Below are 17,817 nucleotides of genomic sequence, written 5' to 3'. Positions count from 1 at the left end.
AAAGATTTCAACCATAGAGCTTTAATTGATCAAAGGAGAGGGTTACTTTCATCTAAAACTTCTGAAGTAGCATCTGGGGCTCAAACCTTTAAAAGAAAACGGAGAAAAAAAGAGGCTAAAAAGCATTCCCCGGATCCTACATCTTCCTTGACTCTAGGCTCAGAACCGGCTCACAAGGTTTCTAAACCTTCTCATCTGACTCCTTTGGATCCAAAGATGAAATCTTCAGATCTGACACCCTTGGATCTGAAGTCAAAACTGGATAAATCACCATGGATCAGATCTCCTTTGCTGTTTGATCCAGTGTCCTTCTGTTTCCCTTCTCCCTTTCTGGACAAATCTCCCAAGCGTCACCATTCTACAACTTCATCATTCTTCCAGAAGTGTGACTAAAGCCAATGTGGACAGGATAAACTACAAAAAACACCAAAAACAAGGAAAATAAAACCACTCAAGAAGAAACCACGTGATGACCAACAGCCAGCAGGGAAAACAACAAATGACAAACCAGAATTAGTGTATAAAATTTTTATTACCGCTTTCGTCAAAAGACTTCTTCAGAATGAACATCTCTAACACCAACTAAAATTTATGCACGTGTCTAGCCAATCACACCTACCCTGCTAATTAACATAGCAATTAAGTCAAACACTCTCATTCATTAAAATACAGAAACATTTAATGCATAAAAACACTTAATTATAGTTAATATAAACCCTCCTATTTTTTAAAAATCACTTAATATTCACCACATCACTTAATCCAGGTAACCTATCAGCACATAATTTTTTTTGCCACAATGCTTTTTTTGTTCTAAATAATTATTTAAAAAATCCGCTAAGATCAGAATACCCCTGTCCAATAACAGAGAAGAGAAATTTTTTATGTCTCTTACAGTGTAAAGTGCACTTGAATAAGGCATTATTCAAGTCCTTCTTAATACAGTATACACGTTCCCTTATACTTTCATAAAGTCCTCTGGTGGTCATCCCATCATAAAAAGCAGAGCAACCATAACAAACACAGATATAAACAACCCCTTTACTTTTACAATTAAACTTCTCAGTATTGGTTATAGTATAAGGTGGATTATCCAGTAACACATAAGGGCCTTCTAAAATGTAATGACACATGCTACATAAACCACACTTAAACATCCCATTTGATTTTTGGGTAAAGAAATTATCGGGCACAATATTGGTGTTATCTTGTTGTAACATTTTAAATTAACATTGTTATTGTATGCAAACTTAGGTGAACTTCCAACAATGTTAAATAATTCTTTATTCCCTTGTAGAATTTTCCAATTATTCTGAAAAATAGTACGCATTTCATGACTATCCACTGTCATTTCTAAACTACAAGCCAGTCTTCTCTCTGTGCTATCATCTTTCCCAGAAATAGCCTTCCTACTAACGAAGGAATGTTTTACAGTGGGTGGAAAAATGTATTCCTCTTGGTCATTATTTCTTCTTCAGTATTTTTCAAAAAGGCTTCATTATAACCCCTAGTCAAAAATAACTTGGTTACAAAAGAAAATTCTTCTCTCAAACATAATTCATTAGTAGTCATCCTGCTTGTTCTTATATATTGACCTCTAGGCAAGTTTTTCTTAATAAAATCTGGGTGATTGCTCTTATAAGACAAATAACCGTTGGTAAAAGATTTCTTTCTATAAATGCAACTCTCGAAATTCATAGAACTGGAATCCCAGACTAAGTAAACATCTAAAAAGTTAATATGTGTACCACAATCACCCATCACAAACTTGAAAAACTCAGACTTCTCATTTAAGGCTTTTAAAACCTCACAATCAGTTGCTGTTCCTTCAAGCAAAAAAAAAAAAAAAAACAGATCATCAGCAAATTGCTTATAAAAGCACACTTTAAAACATTTTTGATAGAATTTAAAACTATAAATTCCCACCAACCCAAGACAACATCTGCAAAAGATGGAGTGGCTGGAGACTCTATAGCCACCCCTTTCTTCTTTTTGCAAAACTGGTTTTTAAAGATGAAATAGTTATTATTTAATAAAAAGTCTTAAACTACAATATAAATTAATTTGCTGGGTGGAAAAGTCAGAGAACATATATAAAAACTGTTTAACATACTCAACCCCTTCTTCGTGTGGTATAGAAGTGAATAAAGAACAAACATCAACCATGCAAATACTATTTTTCTCAGTCAAAAACTTACAGTGGATATAAAAAGTGTACACACCAGTGTTAAAATGCCAGTTTTTTGTGATATAAAAAAATGATACCACAATAAATCATTTCAAAACTTTTCCCACCTTTAATGTGTGTCTATATTATAACATCGAAGTTTTTAAACATGGAATGTTATAATATCGAACCCCAAACACCGAAATCTGAAAACATCGAACAGTCAGAATAGAGAATTTTTCCCAGGGAAAAAATTCAAAATTCTGAGAAACATACACACAACACAAACACACACGAAAAACAGCGATCCACACATATAAACTTAAAATCCTACACCTAGACCTAAACTAAACTTTACATACACTACTAGCTATCCACTTACCTTAACCCAACCCTAACCCTAAGGCCCGTCACTATCGCACACTCACCTGCGCCCTAACCCTAACTCACCTAACCCACCCCCTAACCGTAACCTACACACAACCGCACACTTACCTGACCCGCGCCCTAAACCTAACTCACCTAACCCGCCCCCTAACCGTAACCTACACACAGTCGCACACTTACCTGAACCCGACCCATAACATTCCAACATATCGAATGCTGAAAAATGCGAAGCCACAGCAACGGCCCACTGAATTCTTTCCATGGGAAAGAATTCGGTGTCTTGCACCTTCGCTGTTTTCAGCATTCGACATTACGGGTTCGATATTATAACATTCGATATTTAAAAACTTCGATGTTATAATATAGACCCTTTAATGTGACCTATAACCTGTACAATGCAATTGAAAAACAAACAAATCTATTAGGGGAAAAAAATAAAAAAATAAAAAACTTACAACAAGCTGGTTGCATAAGAGTGCACACCCTTAAACTAATTCTTTGTTGAAGCACCTTTTGATTTAATTACAGCATTCATCATTTTCTTTATTTCATTCAATGTCTGCTTTTCCTGAATAGATATATTAAAAAAAACTTTTTCCTTTAATTTTCATGTTAAGAAGTTCCCTAATAGCATCTTCACATGTGGTTTCAAACACCTTAATGGTGTAATTCACTGTAGGATTATAAATACAGGATTTTATAAACAAAGATTTTTTTTTACATTACCATCACTCAAAATATAGCTTAAATTTAACTTCCTTGAGAATTCCTTCAAGTCCAGTAAAGTTCTGGAAAACTCAGTCCTTCTTGCAGGAACAAAAGTTAAACCTAGCTTTAAAACGTTTTTGTGATTGTCACTCATTTCACAACTTGAGAGGTTATATATCTTATTTTCATACCTTAATAGTTGACTGCTGACAAATCCGACCTTATTCGCCCCTGTGTTCATAATATTCAAATGCTTTCTGTCTTCTCCTCCTTCCTTGGAAAAAAAGTTTTTGGCCTTGCTCCATTTTTGACAAATTCAGTTGAATCTTTCTTTGAGGGGGACAATAACAGCAGTTCATCAAAATCCTTCTATGTACTGCATTCATTCTTTCCCTCATCGACTCCATTGCTATGCAAGCTCTCAGAAATTATGTAAAGGTCCTTCCCCTTTACAGAATGCCTTCCTACTGATTGGTTCTTCCCCCATGAGCCCAGTATTAATTTAAATCTGTTTTACTTGCCTTTTGCAAAATGGTAATTACATATGTGACACCCGTGCACTAGCCCAGTAATCAAGGAGTGTCAGTCCTCACCACTAACACCAGTGAGGGACGTGCCTATTGGAAGGATGATAAATACACTCACACAGTAAAGTGCAGTCAGGGGCTGGTTTCTCCCTCTCTCTCTCCAGATCCCGAATAAGACTCCCTACTGACCCAGCTATAGGGTTAAGATCTCAGCTGAGTGGTCAAGCCAAAACCTCCAGCACCCTCTCTGTCCAACCAGTGCTTCATGTCCCTGCCCAAGTAGCTGACACACACACACTTTGAGATTTGATTTATATACAAATACACAGGCACTCCTGGGGAAGTCTGGCACAGGTTTACTAGCTATGCCCCCTTCTCCCCTTCTGCCCAGACTATAATGTTGTAATCACTGCCACAAACCACTCTTACTTATCAGCTACTATAAAGGCCCTTACCAAAGGGTGCCTAATCTTACTGTGTAATGTTATTATTATCCAAATGGCAAGTATGACCAGGGTCAAGGCTGTTTGGGAGTGGCCTATACAGTATCACCAAATACATGTGCAACTACTCTTAAGAGCTTAAATATCTCTAAACAAAACCAACCACAATTAAAACTTTTGAATATATTTAATAATAAATATTAAAAGCACAAGACAATACTCAATAACTCAATACAGTGACAACAGTGTTCAGCATCACAGGAAATATTTTAAAACAACATTGCAGGACAGTCTCACATTAATACAGAAAACATCTAAACTAATCTTACTGTACTCCTATCTATCTTTAGGCAAAATCACTGTACCTAAATAACTTACTTACAGAGCAAGACAAGTGCTGGTGAGTGGAATGTTTTCAGATCCAAGACAAGATGCAAAATGCACAGACTCTCACTCTGAGATAGTTCTTAAGTTACTAGCAAACATTTCTGCTGGGTTATTTCAGATTATATCATTCTTGTCACCTCTGTCTTAGTTTCCAGGCTAACATACTTCTCTCAGATATACAGCTGCGAGGAAGTCACAGAGCAATACAAAAACACTTTACATGTGAATCCTGGTAATTATCTCTGTCTTAGGACAATAAAAAGAAACTCCTAGCACTAGGCATCCTGTCTCTTAGCTGAGATAAATTAACTTTATAGCACATCGTAAAACTCTTTACTTATTTTCTTAGGGTTTGCAAGTTAACTCTGTATGCCCCAATTTCTACTATGGAAACATACATTTGCACAGGCATATAGTCCATATACATTTCTACTCTTTTCCAGCAGGGTGCACTGTGGTTACATTTTTGCTGCTCAGCACATAACATACAGTTTACTTACATTTGTAGACAAGCATATGGATCATATTAATATTCACAATGACATAGAATTATTTACAAAATTCTAGCTAGCTGGGCTGGCAGCCTTCACCCCCCACCCCATGAGAACTCAAACTAGTTTTTCAAGTGGCCCTTGAGAAACGTTGCTTGAGAGGGTTGAGTCTATCTGGAAATACCTTACCTCATTCCTTGTCTTGAGACTCCAGCTGCTTTGGCATTGCTGACCCCAGTACCATGCTGCCCAGTCCCATCATATGCCTGCAACCCTAAGCTCCAGCATAGTAATTTGAGATTTTCCTGGCTGGCTTCCCCCTCCGACTCCTACTGCTTTGTACTGCAAATACTCAGCACAAGGGCTTCCCTATCATGCTAAGGTTTCATTGTGGTAACATGGTACAATTTGTGCCCCTATCTCCTTCCTAGTAGTTCCAACATGTAGTTAATATCACTGACCTTCCTTACCACCTTGAATGGTCCCTCCCAAGCTCCCTGCAGCTTGTTGTATGTGACAGGAATGAGAACTATTACCTGCTGCCCTACAACATACTCTCCACGCGCTATTAAAGATAGATGAGCTAAGTTGGCCCTGAAAGGCCTTCTACCCACTACCGAAGTGGCTGCCTCTTCCACTGCTTCAGTCGTGTCTCCTTCCTCTCTTGCCCTTGCTTCTCCTCCCTCCCAGGCTGGGACTCAACCTCCTGTTTCTACGCCTGTGGAAGTGGAGCTCAGAAGAGGCAGAGAGAAGGAGAGAGAGCATAGGGAAAAGAGTAAGAGGTCTCTGGACCCTTCTACTCCCGCCAAAAGTCAGGCTTGGATACATGACTCCCCCCAACTCCGATCTCTGAGATTTTCCCCGGAGCCGGAGGAGACACGACCATCATCTAGGGCCTCGGTTCCTCAACCCGCCAGGTCTGAGTCTGTGGCCTCATCAAGATCTACTCGAAGCTTATCGGAAGTTGACATGGATAACCATAACCATGATCAGTTCAGATCCAAGATGCTCTCAGAGCCAGAGCCTGGGTGTCGGATCTGAGGTAGCGGAACTTTTTCCATAGGCTCCGACTTTGCCGGGCCAAGTCCCCCCCCTTGGAGCTCCGTCCACTTCGGGCCCAGCTCCGATTCCCACCTTGGATCCAGGGAGGGTGGCTTCCTTAATGATGCTCCAGGAGGCTGGTTCTCCCTCTGTGTTTGACATGGTAGAAAGGGCTTTCTCCACCGGATGGAGACCCTTGACTATTTCCTTGGACTCTGCCCCAACTCTCTCGGCTCTGTCTAAGAATGCCATCATTTTACCAGAGGGACAGCCTGTGCTCGAGGAGCCCCAGGTGGTTCCCAGAGGAACAAGTGGGTTGCGAGTTCCCTTCGGAGAGCCCCTCCAGAGACATGCCTTGCAAGCATACGTGTAAGAGGAGGCACTTGAACTCCCCCGAGTCCCTCACCGAGGACACGGATTTGGATGATTGGAAGGTTCCCACAAGTCCCTCACCGAGGACACGGATTTGGATGATGGGGAAGGTTCCCCCAGATCACCTCCCGAGGATGTCTCCTCTGGAGGCATCATGGAAATCCTTCGCCAGCGGGGAGGTTGGTCCGCCCCCAAACCTTCTTCTGATGTATCCGTGTTCCTGGAGGATTTCAGCATGGGCCCATCTACTTTCTGGGTGTCCCCTCCCACAGATCCCCTGGTGGGCCTGGTCACTTTGCTAGCCTGGAAGGAGCTGGACACTGTGGAACCAATCCCGAAACGTCCAGATAAGATCTTGAGTTGACCCTCAGATAGACCAGTGTGAAACAAGGGCTCCCCTGTAGATGCTATGGTGGTAGCAGCAGCCACTAAAAAGGAACTAGCCAGGGAGAGCTCCTCGGTTAATCCCCCCGACAGAGAGTCTCGGATGATGGACCACTTAGGGAAGTGGGTTTATGCATCAGCGACTTTTTCCATCAGGGAGCTGAACTACCCGGCCCACGTTACGAGACTAAAGTGCAACCTGGTCAAGGAACTGGCAGAGTCTCCCCCTAAGTCCATGTTGCAGGAGAGAGACACGTTCTCTGCGAGGATAGCCACTTTAAAAGCAGTCTCCAATACGCCCATGCGACACCTTTCTCCTGCTATTGACGGAGTGGCTAGGGCGGCTGGATCCGGCATATCCATGAGGCGCCATGCCTGGCTCAGACTATGCCAGTTTTCGGAACCTTTCAAGGCATCCTTTGCCAACGCCCCTTATGACGGCTCTACTCTTTTTGGTAAGACCATCAAAGAGACTTTGGTTCAGAGTGAGAAAGACGGGAAGACACTATCTGCCATTGGAATCCTCTTCTCAAACCCTCAAAGATCCTTTTCTCAGAATCAGAGAGGGCAAAAGAAGATATGGTTCCAGAAGTCACAGTATTCCTGGGACACTCAGGGCTTTTCTTCCCTCAGAGGCAGAGGGGAACAGGATAGACGCTGGCCCAGAGGTAGAGGGGGGTCCGAGGAATTTTGGGTCTTGAGAACCATTGTTGGACAGGCCCGGACAGCAACCCTGAGGGGTTGCCCGACTGCTCTACTCTGGAAGCAGTCAGGGGTCGATTGTTGTTGCACCTGGAGGCATGGGAGTCCGTAACATCAGCCCACTGGGTGCTTCAGATCATATCCAGAGGACACTCTATCCCCTTTGTGGTTCCTCCCAAACCTCACAAACACCTCTCGAATGTATCACCCATGCAAAGGAAGGCAGCAGGACTGGAAATCTCCAAGCTGCTAGAGCAACGAGCCATCGAACCTGTCCCCCCAGATCAGTCCAGATCGGGCATCTACTCCAGGTTCTTTTTGGTGCCAAAGAAATGGTGGACTTAAGGCCCATTCTGGACCTTTCTACCCTAAACCTGTCAGTTGCCAAACAAAAATTCTAGATGGTCACATTACAGTCCATCATGCCATACCTGCAAGAGAGCGACTGGATGTGCTTATTAGATCTCCAGGATGCCTATTATCATATAAAGATGCACAAAAGCTCCAGGAGGTTCCTCCACTTCTGGCTAGGAGTCAGTCATTACCAATTTCAAGTCCTACCCTTTGGTCTCACCACAGCCCCCAGGGTGTTCACCAAACTTATGGTAATAGTAGCATCTCACCTGAGGCTTCAGGGGATTCAGGTCTATTCATACCTGGACGATTGTATCCTCACTGCTCCCAGCAGACATCTTCTTTCTCAAACCAGGGATTATTTCTTAAAGCTTGCTCTTCAATTGGGGATTACAATCAATGCATCCAAATCATTTCTAAATCCTGTCCAGGTGATAGACTACATTGGGGCAAGGATAGATACACTACAGTGCAAAATCTTCCTGACCACGGAGAGAGTGCAAAACCTGAGGATGCATGTTTCCCTGATCTTCTGTTCTCATCTTCCCTTGGCAGAATCAGTGCTGAGGGCCTTAGGTGCTATAATATCCAACACTGCTGTTAAATAGAACAATGACCAAAAAACCAAACGTTGAGAGCAAAAACCTTTATCAAAAACAAAGCTTTCAGGCCAAAACCCTTTTTCAATGCTTAACAAAAGGTACAATAAAATCACATGTTTAAATACAAGCCCAGGACATCACATGACCCGCAGCCAAGGTCATATGACATGAAATAATACAAACTTACAATAAACAAGTAAAAAAGACATATTATAATAAAACTACATAAAAATGTGCTTACTCAATAAAATATCATATTATTCAACATATTCAAAGTATATACTTGCTAATATATGTTGTTATTTTAACCTTGTGTGCTGTATTTTAGTCAAAACAGGCTTTAATGAAACACTTGCATTCAATCCTGGTGCCACATCTGCTGCTAGTCTTACAATCCAGTCATATTCTCTATTGTCTAACAAATTACATAAGTCCCCCCCCCCTTTTTGACACACTAACAGTGTCTATAACCCTAAACTTAAAAGTGTGAGATATACCATAACTTTTTACATGCTTAGATAAAGCATTCGTGTCACTCCCGTTCCTTATGTTGGATTTATGTTCTATAATCCTGTCTTTAAGTTTTCTAGTAGTTTTTCCAACATAAAAGGAGGGACAGGTGTCACATGTTGCCAAATAAACAATATTACTTGTTACACAAGTGGCAAAACAGTTAAAGGTATACACTCTTTTTGAAACAGGGTGAACAAATGTATTTACAGGACTTAATGGATCACACTGTTGTAAAATGTCTACACAGCAACTACAATTGTAACAGGAGAAAGTACCCTTCCTTGATACACCAATAGATGTAGAATTTACACTACCAAAGTCCTTATACGCTAACATACTTTTTATTGTCTTCATGTTTCTATAAGAAAAACACGCTCTATCCCCCACAACCATCCTGATATCATCCTGTGTAAGAAGGACCTTCCAGTATTTTCTAACTATATTTCTCACCGTGGCAGTCATAGTGCTGTAAGAAGTTATATATCTCAAACAAACCCTGTCCACCAGCTCACTTAATCTTTCACACAGTGTATTAGGTATCTGTAGAAATGTAGGTTTGAAAAGGGTATGTCTATTAGATATAATGTATTCACTAATCTCTTGTATCATATGCGATGAATACCCACTATTCTTAAATTCCACACATGCTTCATTAAGTTGCTTCTTAAAAGCATCATCATCAGTATTGAGTCTACTGATGCGAGCCAATTGCGCCTTAACAATGCCCTTAAACACATGTGGAGCATGCATACTTGATGCATATAGGTACCTTCCAGATGATACTTCTTTCTTGAATACTGTGGTGTTGATAACACCTTCCCTCTTAATTAATGTAATATGTAGAAAATTAATGGTGCTAAGCGAACATTCATACTTAAACTTTAAAAAACTAGTTGAATTATTCAGAGAAAGAATATAATCCTCTAATTCACTATGGGTGCCTTTCCAAAGAAGGAAACAATCATCCACAAATCTTTGATAAAATAACAAATTTTCATTCAAAAACCTCTCACCATCATTTATATACATTCTCTCCCATTGGGAAAGAACCAGATTGGCATAAGTATTTGCTACTGGTATGCCCATTGCCACACCAGTTTGCTGTAAATAAAATTCGTTATCAAACAAGAATATATTGTTCCTTAGAACCAGGTCTAACAACATGCAAATATTTTCTATATGTCCGGCTAAAAAACCTGAATATCTCAACAAGAATTCTCTAATGGCATCCAGCCCATAATCATTGGGGATTACAGTAAATAACGATGTAATGTCCATTACCACCATATATATATGTTCACAGGTATCTGTAGCTAGACTCATATTCATATGCCAATTCTTGAGCTTAACTAAAAAATCACTAGAATCTTTAAGCACTGTGTGACAAAACTTTAGTAATGGTTGTAGTTGTCTTTGCAGGTAGAGTGATATGGGTTCAGTAATCCACCCATTCCCAGAGACGATAGGTCTCATCGGGGGATTAACCTGTGACTTGTGCAGTTTTGGTATGCCATATAACTGCGGCACTACAAGGCACGGTACTGTAAAGAAGTGAAATAAATCCAACGAAATATCTCCTGTTAACTGTAGGTCATACACACACATATTAACGTAACTAATGCATTTTTTTTACTTGTAAAAGTGTAACACGCTTAAACGCTGTATCATCATCCAACAATAAAAGCACTGAACCTATATAATGTTCTCTATTCATAATAACAGTTGATCCCCCCTTGTCAGCTTGTTTTATCACAATATGTGAGTTTTCCTTTAATTCATTCAAAGCAATATATTCTGCATAAGTTAAATTATAATTTCTCTTGTAATTATTAGTTGCATAAGCCTTCCTGATTGCATCCTCACAGAGATCATTAAAAGCTATAAGTACTGGGGCATAATTAGGTACAAAAACACTGCATCGTTTACAAACACTAGCATCATATTTGTCATTTTTAAAAATCAACTTCAGTGCTATGGACCTTATAAACAACTTTAAATCAGTCAACACTCTCACAATGTCCTCTGTAGAGGTTGGAATATATCCTAGTCCTTTTGCCAGAAGCATATAATGCTCTTTTCTCAAAGAGAAATCAGAAAGATTCATAGTACCTGCCATCACCTTCGAGCTATCTTCAATTGTTTTAAAGGACTTTCATTTTTCCGTTTGCCATCCAACGGAGTGGTGGAGTCCCTCTGTTTAGCTCTATCTCTGGATCTGGACCTAGACGTAGCCATCCACTCCTGCACCCGCTCAGCTTGCTGTAACTGAAAGGGTTTGCTAAAAAAAGTAGACAAACCTTTTTGTTGTAACGCTTGCGTAGTATTTTTATTACCCAAAGGAGCTACAACAGCACAAATCTCCATTATTTTATTTCCAGTAGCACCCATATCGACAGGACGAGGCGTGGTATCCGTTTCTGCAGGCTTAACACCAGTTACGCTGCTGCTCAATGATGACGACGACGTTAGCTCTTCACTTGGCGCCAATTTTGAAATTCCAGCACTCAAAGCAGGGAAATCATCTAGCGTGTCTAATGATGCTGTGTTCTTTTCCAGCGTAGATGCACGACCTCTGCTGGTGAAGTTAGACCTTACATGTGAGCCCATGGGATCTCTAGAGTTATCATTTTTTTCATTTTTCGGCCAAGAGAATATATTACCAGCTTGGTAATCGCCCATGTCACGTAACAGCTTCCTCTTCTTCACAACTTCTAGCCTGTCATCTAATGAGCTCAGTCTGTCTATCATAGACTGATAGGATAATTGCAAATTCTTAAAACAGGACATAGAAAGTAATTCATCTTCCATTTTAATAATATCACTTTTTAGTTCATTTTCAATATCCAGAAAAAAGTTGTTCATTAGAGACATATAATCTTGGCTCAACTTTAAGTTGAGACACTGCCATTGGTTTAACAACTCAGGGTATGTATTTCCATAGGAGGGCATTTTTAAGACCCTCAGACCACGCGGAGCTATACCTTTCTCCAGATAGGCAGCAAAGCTGAAACGTTGCCATTGTAAGCATTTGAATGTACTAACTTTTCTTTCCAGAACTTGTAACTTGTGCTCAAAATCCATTACATTAGTAGATGGCATTTCAGCTGTATTCCCTCTTTCGCCATTAAGCTCTGAGGCAATGTGTAACAGAGGATTGACTTCTTTTTCAACCAGAAATTTGAGTCGATTTTGTAATTCCATCACTGGCTGCTGCAGGCTATCAAAAGATTCCCAACTTCACAGCAGAAGAACAAAGACTTGTAATATCCAACACTGCTGTTAAATAGAACAATGACCAAAAAACCAAACGTTGAGAGCAAAAACCTTTATCAAAAACAAAGCTTTCAGGCCAAAACCCCTTTTCAATGCTTAACAAAAGGTACAATAAAATCACAATTTTAAATACAAGCCCAGGACATCACACGACCCGCAGCCAAGGTCATATGACATGAAATAATACAAACTTACAATAAACAAGTAAAAAAGACATTATAATAAAACTACATAAAAATGCGCTTACTCAATAAAATATCATATTATTCAACATATTCAAAGTATATACTTGCTAATATATGTTGTTATTTTAACCTTTTGTGCTGTATTTTAGTTTATTTGGCAACATGTGACACCTGTCCCTCCTTTTATGTTGGAAAAACTACTAGAATACTTAAAGACAGGAATGTTAAGTTGTCAATCTCGCCTTCATTCTTGCTTGATGGGTTCGGAGCCGATCCTCGGCTCCGACTCGGCACTTGCTTTAGCTCGAGAACTCCTTTTACCAGCTCGAGGCAGCCCCATATCCCATGATGCAAGGCAGTAAGTACCCAGATCTCGTTTGCCGCTTCGCTTGGGAGGTCTTCTTTTTACCAGCTCCTGGTAAGTTGTTTCACTTTGTGATTTTCAAGCCCCTTTTTAGTCAAAAACTAATTTTTTTATAGTTTAAATTTAATTTCTATCCCTTCCTGACAGAAATTCCCTGTCTTTTGAATTTGTTCTTAGTTATCCCTATCCCATCCCCCCCTGTTAGGGTGTGTGTGTTGGTGTTTTTTATAGAATACCTTTTGGTATTTTGTGTAATTTAATTTTATTTTGACTGGTGTGTGTGTGTTTTGTGTGTCGGCACCATGTCAAAGGAGAGGGTTTCAGGTTTTAAGAAGTGTGACTCGTGCTGTCAGAAAATGTCTCTGACAGACGGTCACACTTCTTGCCTGTATTGTCTGGGCCCTCTTCACCTGCAGGACTCCTGTGCTATTTGTCACTCCTTCAGCCAGAGAGTCCTGCAGGAGAGACATAACAAACTGGTTCTTAGGGGCCTTCTTAAGCCGGAGGGCTCTCCGGCTAAGTCGGCTCCACGAAACCAGCAAGAGTTTCCAAGGCCCAGGCTTCTGTTTCTAAGCCTGCGGCCTCGGCTCCGACTCGTGCAGAGTCGAGATCGCTCGGCTGGAGCCGATTCTGGCTTGACTAAGCCTTCGGCACCGATGGCCATCGGTGCGAAACTGTATTGTCCGCCGATGTCGGCTCCGATCGGCTCCGACACCCATGTGGCACAGGCATCGGTGTCGGCTCCGATCGGCTCCGACACCATTACTTTGGTGGCTGTATCGGCTCCGGCTGGAGCCAATACATCGAGGCGTTCTGTCGACTCCGAGAAATCGGCTCCGACAGGATCCGTAGTGTCGGCTCCGATGGCTCATTCCAGGAAGAGGTCGAGGTCTCCTTCCTTGGAGCCGATACTTTCGGCTCCGGCTTCACCTCTTCTGTCGGAACGGAGCCATCGGAGCCGATCTTCAAGGTCATCCAGGTTGTCTGACCATGACCTAGAGAGAGTGGTCAGCAGATTGCTCAAGTCACAGGTACTGGCCCAAATGCTTCACAGTCCGTCTCAGCAGACGACTGTTGGTCCACACCCCGTTACAGTTCCTCCTTCAACTCTACCCCAGAGCTTGGAGTTGGAGTCTTCGGGCATAGTTACTGCTACGGCTGGAGGACGGATACCCCTTCTGTTCCTTCAGCCTCTACTCTTATCTCCTCTTCCTTAGAGGGATTCGGTGGTCAGGCTTCCATGGTCTCCTCCGAGGGGTGAGTGGCATCGGACCCTTGTCCGAACCCGCTCTTCCCCTTGGAGCCTCGGCCTTGGTGAGCTCGGCTCCGACATCTGCCTCGGATGCTTCCCTTCGGTGGTCCCTGGAGTTCCTAGCTCTTGGAGCGGGTTCTCTCGGACCTGCCTGGGAGGGAGCATTCGAGGTGATGAAGAGTGTACTGGCCACTGGTATCAGTCAGCAGTCTCTTCCCGTAGCTCCTCCCTCTATTGTACCTGTTGACATCTCTGCCACTTCTCTTGCTACAGGACCCAGAGATCCTCCGCCTCAGGTTTCCCCATTGGGAATTTCCCCTCTTCGAGGATTCTCCTGATGTTTCGGGAGATCCTCCTAGGAAGAGGACTTGTAAGAGGAAGCATGTAGACTCCCCGAGTCTGTCACGTCGGATACTGACTTTGATGAGTCAGAGGGATCCCTAGATCCCCTCTGAGGAGGTCTCCTTTTCAGACATCCTAGAACTTCTGAAACAGAGGGAAACTGGCCCACCAACAATCCCTCTGAGGATGAGTCAGTATACCTAGAGGCGTTTGGATCTCGGCCCTCCACCTCCTGGGTGTCTCCGCCTTCGACCCCTTATGCAGGTTATTGCACGAAGGCGTGGACAGCTCCTGACTCTGTAGAGCCAGTCCCTAGGAGGCCTTCTAAATTTATCACTGCCCCTAGTGACAAACAATTCCTTACCAAGGGTGTCCCGCTGATGCCATGGTGGTGGCTGCGGCCACCAAAAGGAACTTGCAGATCCTTCCGTGCCCGTCCATCCTCCTAATAAGGACTCTAGGACCATGGATAGGTACGGCAAGCGGATGTTTTCCTCAGCGACTTTTGCTATGCGTTCGCTGAATTATCTTTGTCACTTCACCAGACTCCAGAGAGATATCCTGAAGGAGCTGGGAGAAGTAGTTCAGGATCCTACAGCTGCAGGGGCTCAAGAAAAGATTGTTTCGCAGCTAGGAACCCTCAATTCCATTGCTAACTCCTCCATGCGGCTAATATCTTATGCTGCGGATGGAGCGAGTAGAGCCGCAGGCACAGGTGTGGCTCTTAGACGCCAAGCCTGGATGCGGCTATGTGATTTTAAGGATCCCTTTAAGGCGTCCTTCACAAATTCTCCCTTTGATGGGTCAGCTTTGTTTGGCCCTCAGGTGAAGGAGACCTTGACCAGGTGTGAGCAGGACGGCAAGACTCTTTCTGCTGTTGGAGTCCGTTTTTCCACCCCTTCTAGGCCTTATCCCAAAGGACAGAAGGGTGGTAAGATGTGGTTCCGTAAATCCCAAGGAGTCACGCCGGATTCACGTGGTCAGTTTACCCCTAGAGGCAGAGGGGGTAACAACAACAGACGCCGCTCTAGAGGCAGAGGGGGTCCGAAAAACCAGGGAAACAGGGAGCCTCTCTCTGATAAGCCCTTTCAGCATCCCTGAGGTGTTGCCCGGCTGTCCCTCCTTGGAGGCAGTCGGGGGAAGATTATCACTGTACCCAGAAGCCTGGCATTCCCTCACTCAAGACAGATGGGTACAGTCGATCATATCCAAGGGTTACATAATTCCTTTCGAGGAAAGTCCCTTCCCTCAAGTTCCCTTCCAGACGTACCACCCGGTCTAAGGGACATTGCAGAGTTAGAAATCGCAAAACTACTGCAAAAAAGAGCCATTCAGCCAGTTACAATAGACCATTCAGAGCCCGGAATCTACTCAAGGTTCTTTTGGTCCCCAAAAGACGGGAGACTGGAGACCAATATTGGATCTCAGCAGACTCAACAAGTCTGTCAGGAAGACAAGATTCGAATGGTCACTCTTCAGTCAATTCTGCCCTTCTTACAGAAGGACAACTGGATGTGCTCAATAGATCTTCAGGATGCGTACTATCACATCAAAATTCACAGACGCTCCAGGAGATTTCTCCGCTTCGGCTGGGGTCCAGTCATTTCCAGTTCAGAGCCCTGCCCTTTGGTCTCACTACAGCCCCAGAGTGTTCACCAAATGCATGGCAGTGGTCACGGCTCACCTGAGACGTCAAGGATTCCAGGTGTTTCCGTATCTCGACGACTGGCTCCTGTCAGCCACCACCAGGCATCAGCTTATACAAGCCAGGGATTACACAATAGACCTTTGTTCTCATTTGGGCATCTCAGTCAACTTCGAAAAGTCATCCTTATCGCCCTGCCAGTCTATTACCTTCATAGGCGCAAACTTAAACACTGTTCGGATGTCAGCTACCCTTACAGAACAAAGAGTTTCAGACATTCAGACTCATGTCAGGATCATTCTGGCCAGCAAGAAAGTACAGGCCGGAATGGTTCTAAAAGTATTAGGTCTCATGGCTGCGGCCATTACTCTTCTTCCCCTGGCTCGATTCTACATGCGCCTCCTTCAGTGGATGCTGTTCACACAGTGGTCATACCAGCAACTCCCAATGCGTCACCAGATTCTGGTGACACAAACATGCAAAGAACATCTTGCTTGGTGGATCACATCGTCTCAGGTTCACCAAGGCAGATGCTTTGTACCTCCGTCCCCGATAGCCACTGTCACCACGGATGCCTCCCTGATCGGGTGGGGGGGTCATTATCAGGGCAGGATGGTTCATGGGACGTGGCAACCGTTCGAGTACCATCTGCACATAAATGTCCTGGAGATGAGAGCAGTGCTTTTAACGTTGCAAGCCCTCAACGACTTTCTTCCCGTAGGGACAATTGCAGTCCACACAGACAACATGTCTGTAGTTTGGTATATCAACAAACAGGGCGGAACCAAGTCCTACCCCTTGTGTCGAGAAGCGCTCAGACTATGGCAATGGGCGATCTCCTCTCATCGGTTTCTGGTAGCAACGCATATCCCTGGGAAAACCAACATTATAGCGGACAGATTGAGCAGAGCTATTCTCATGCCTCACGAGTGGTCTCTCAAGCAATCCATAGCGGAAGAGATTTTTCTGGAATGGGGTCGTCCATGTTGCGATCTTTTGCTACTCCCCAAAACAGCAAATGTCCAGACTTCTTCAGCCTCTTCCTCTATCAGGCCATCCCCCAGAGACGCTCTGACCCAGGATTGGCCCCAGGGACTTCTTTATGCCTTCCCCATTTCCTCTGATCCCTCAGGTGATCCAGAAAGCTACCGCTTTGAGAGCCAAATTGATTCTCATTGCCCCTTACTGGCCTCGACAAGTTTGGTTCCGTTCCTCCATCATCACCTTTTGGTGCAGCCGTGGCATCTGGACCCAGTGCCAGATCTACTGATTCACCAATCCGGTCAGCTGCACCAGTCAATCCCTTCTCTCAACCTCACAGCATGGTTGCTCCACTTCCTTCCTTAGCCAGGCTTCCTTTGATCTCTAACCCAGTTAGAGATATCATAGTAGCTTCACTAAAATCCTCTACCAGGAGGATTTACACAAGCAAATGGAAACGTTTCTCTTATTGGGCTAAGGCCCAAAATATTGATCCTTTTACTGCCCCTGTTCAGGCAGTTCTGGACTTCTTAGCAGAGATTTTTTCATGCAGGCTCCTCTTCTTCCACAGTCAGAGTTCAGTTGGCTGCTATTTCTAATTTTCATGTCGGGATAGCAGATCATAATATTATGTCCCATAGGCTCTGCAGGGCCTTCTTGAAAGGAATTTTCCTACTAAAGCCTCCAATCAGGAATC

General features: G+C 43.1%; 1 protein-coding gene across 3 annotated transcripts in view; it reads left to right on the top strand.

Moving 5' to 3' along the window:
• GABRA4 (gamma-aminobutyric acid type A receptor subunit alpha4) overlaps nt 1-17,817 on the top strand; it is a 1,254,879-nt gene that overhangs the window by 171,301 nt on the left and 1,065,761 nt on the right. The gene's annotated exons all lie outside the window — the stretch shown is intronic.

The sequence above is a fragment of the Protopterus annectens genome, chromosome 2.part0, assembly GCF_019279795.1.
Source record: "Protopterus annectens isolate FY-2018-M chromosome 2.part0, PAN1.0, whole genome shotgun sequence".
Classification (NCBI taxonomy): domain Eukaryota; kingdom Metazoa; phylum Chordata; order Ceratodontiformes; family Protopteridae; genus Protopterus; species Protopterus annectens.
Note: the sequence above shows the minus strand (reverse complement) of the source record. Positions and strands in the feature narration are given on the sequence as shown.